A 3725-nucleotide genomic window follows, 5' to 3' on the forward strand; every position below is an offset into this window, starting at 1 on the left:
GCTGGATTCAGCAGGGAGCAGCCTCGGCTGGGTTTGGCACGAGAAAACTTTATTGGTAGGGGTTGGGTCACAAGATGCTTCAGTTGGCACAGGGGCACCCACATGAGTTTTTAAGGTGGTTTCCCTCTCCACCCTCAGATCCGATGTCTCTTCATTGTGTCCAAGAGGGGTGCCCAGAAGAATATGGAGTTTATGCCAGTGCCTTACTTGGCATGGCCCAGGGATGTGCTGGGTCCCTCCCCAGAACTTCCCTGTGCCTACACTATGGACTAGTCGCCTTCCTGAGACGCTTGCAGTTAGCCCTGGATGGAAATTAGATGCAGATGAGTCAGGCTTCACCCAGTCTGAGTGTGGCTCTCAGGCTCTACTTTCACTTCTCCTAATATTTAAGGAAGATATTCCCTAAGAGGGAAAGAAACTTCCCTGGGCTCCTGAGGGCCCCAGATCAGAGAGGGAAGCCTTTGTCCTATTCCTTCCTCCTGGACAGTTCCCAGTCATCTCCTCACCTTTCTTTTAGCCGAGTACCCTCCATCTACCCCCATTTCCCAGCATCCTTGGTTGCTTTGTCTTCCTTTATTCGATTAGAGCTCCCAGAGCACAGGAAATGGCTTCCTTACTTGTATTTGTGCCTTCGGCCTTTAGCAATGCCTGGCACCCAAAAAAGCACTTGATAGGTTATCCATCTCTCCATCCACCCATTATTTATCTATCTAGATGGCTGTCTGTCTGTCTACCTTTCTGTCTCAATCTATCTAGTTGTATATCGGTCTTGCTGCCTATGGATCTAGGTGTCTATCAAGCCCTCCAACAGTCTCTAGACGTCCGTCTAGGTGTTTGTCTGTCTGTCTGTCTTCTTAGCTCTGTTTCTAAACAGTATAAGCAAAGCTCTGATTGGATCCAACCATTATAGGTTAGTGAAAAAAATAAATGGATTTATATTTAGGAGCCGATTTTGAATCCCGACTCTATTCCTTCCAGTCGGTGACATTACACTTCCAGGCTTCAGTTTCCTCAATTGTAAAATGAGAGGATTAGGACTAGATGATGGCTGACGTCCCTTCCGGCTCCAAATGCCTGTTCCTCTAGTCTTAGCTCTCCTGGCCTCGGGGTCCTGGACATCCTTGGTCACCTCTTCTTTACCCTCCGTGAAGAAAGGATGAACTCTCTCCCCTGGTCTATTTTCAGCTAATCAAATCAAGAACTTAAAGTTCCCCTTCTTACCATTAAGTATGAGAGGAGCCACTTTCTAGAGTAAGCTCACACCTCCAAAGGCTACTGCCACCCCACCTTGGGCAGTGCTAGGCAAACTGAAAGAGGGCCATTGTTTTTCTGTGAAGGGGAGGGGGGGGATAGTGACAGAAAGTGATGTGGAAAAAGAAGCATAAAAGAAGAGACCAGCATGATCGAGCAAGCATTCCTTTCCTGGATTCTGGAGCAAATGGCTGAGGTTCCTGCCCTGGCTTTGAAGGAGGCTGCGTTGGTGGAACTCTGGCTGAAGACGTCCCCGGACCTCTGGCTGAGGATTCCTGGGAAATCCACATGGAGTTGGGACTTGGGAAAGCCCTGCTGGGGCTGAGCCTGACACCAGAGCAGCACTTAGGGTGATAGGCTAGACTCTAGCTGCTTCTTACATTTTTCTACTTTCTCTCTTTCCACCTCTTTGTAAATAAAGCTGCTTTAAGGCATTTGATTTAAACTATAATATTTTTAAATTGGTGACCACAACATTACTTTAGAATCCTCATATTTAGCGTAAAACCTAAATTTAAACTCTCACACCTCCCTACCTCCAGAACCCCTTTACATCTACTTTCTTTCCCTCCATTACAGCAAGGAATCTCCCTGACATTCAGGCTCATGGAAAGAGTCAGGTTTACTGCTAATACATGCAGGCCTAGCCTGAGTAATCTCCAACAGAGCCAAGCCCTGAAGATCTGCAACAGCCGCTTATATACATTTTAGATCCGTAACTGAATGCTAAAGTAGTTAGATGAGACACAGCGGCTGTTCTTGTTTGGAAATGATAAGCGGAACAGGAGTATCAAGGACCAAGCATGGAGGGGAGGGGAAGCAGAGACGGGACGTCCGGGGATCAAGGGCTTCTGGGAAACTGAAAATTCTGCCTCATATTCCCCCTTTAGATGCACCCTAAACTGCCAGTCGAGGTGGGAACCAGGTAGTGGCTGGTATGTCATTTGGGAGAATATTTGGGCTCAAATAAGTCAGGAAAATGCAGAGTGCACATGGAGCAAGGAGGGTGAGCATGAAAACAGCCATGAGGGGGCCTAGTATTGGGGTGAGCCACAACCAGAAGCCAGGTGGCCTCTGGGGCCCCACAAACACTGAGTAAGTAAGCAATGGGTAAGAGCAACAAAAAACCAGGATGATCAAGTAAAGTCCAGGGATGGTTATCATCCTGGGTTCTAGGGCCCAGTTCTGGTGGGGGCAGCTGTCTGCCTCGGCTATCATCTGCTTCAGCCCGTCCAATGGGTGGTTTTGACCCCTGGTGATCCGGAGTCGGGTCGGCTTCCCAGGGACAGAATTCATGGTCCACTCATCCGTTGCCTGGGCTTCCTTTTGTAAGATTAAAATTAATATTCAATAACTCCAGGTGTTCTATTTTATAAGATTTATTAATAATCACTTGAAGTAGAAGAAATAAAAACACAAAGAGTAAAGTCTGAGTAAAGAGAAGTTTACCTGAACCATGATGGCGGGAGAAGAGCACAAGGGGGAGGAGTTACAGAAACTTATCTACAAAATGAGGACAAAAATGGGGCTTTGGGAAATGAAGTTCAAGCGTTTAGAAATTCTAACTGCACACTTTACTCTGGAGTGGTGGCCCGACGGCGCGACACGTGTCACTTTGGGCGAAGTAGGAGTGACAAGAATGACAGCGGCACGTATGGGGTCCTGTCCAAATGGGCTTTAAGGGTCCCCTATTCCAATCTTTTACCCAGTGTTGGTCCCCCGCTGGGCCCAAGCATTGGTGGAATATTCATTATATAGCTCTGGGTACACAACATCGCTTGTTTTCCAGTTGAACATGAGCAATAACTGGCTGTCTGGGACAGGGAGCGAGTGGGAGAAAGGGAGAGGCTCTCTGGATCTCCCATCTACCTCCCTCTTGGCTGGCTGACCCTGGGCTGCACCTGGCCGTCTCGGGGTGACAGTCAGGCCTTCAGTAGAGGGGAGAGCCTGGGCCTGTTTCCCAGAGCCAACACTTCCCTCCTGCCCCTTCCCACCAGATTCTGTGTAAGCACGTGGCATCTGGGCCAACAGGAGTGGCGTTGGCTGACCTTCCTTGGGATTCACCTGGGAAGACGGGATGCTCAGAAGGAGCTGTCCAGAGATGTGATGCTGGAGAACTACAGGTCTTCCTGGAAAAGGCTCCTCCCTCCTGAGAACTGGGGTCTGGTCTGAAAGGGTGAGGGCTCACAGCTGTGGAGCACAGTCCTGGCTGGTCCCTTTTTTGGCTCAGCTGAGGAGCTTCCGGAGTCAAAGATTCTCTTTTGGTTCCAGAGACAAGATCTGTTTCTACTCTTCTGTAGTGTAAGAAGGGATAGGAGACATTCTCTAACAATTTGTAAAACTCTAAAATTTTAGTACTGATGGGACCAATGAAGGACATTTTAAAAATTGCTTCATTTTACAGCAGAGGAAACTGTGGTCAGGGATGGGGAAGTGATTTGTTCAAGGAGCTCAGAGCACAAGGAGGGCAGGTG

This window comes from Gracilinanus agilis, chromosome 3, assembly GCF_016433145.1.
Source record: "Gracilinanus agilis isolate LMUSP501 chromosome 3, AgileGrace, whole genome shotgun sequence".
NCBI classification, from domain to species: domain Eukaryota; kingdom Metazoa; phylum Chordata; class Mammalia; order Didelphimorphia; family Didelphidae; genus Gracilinanus; species Gracilinanus agilis.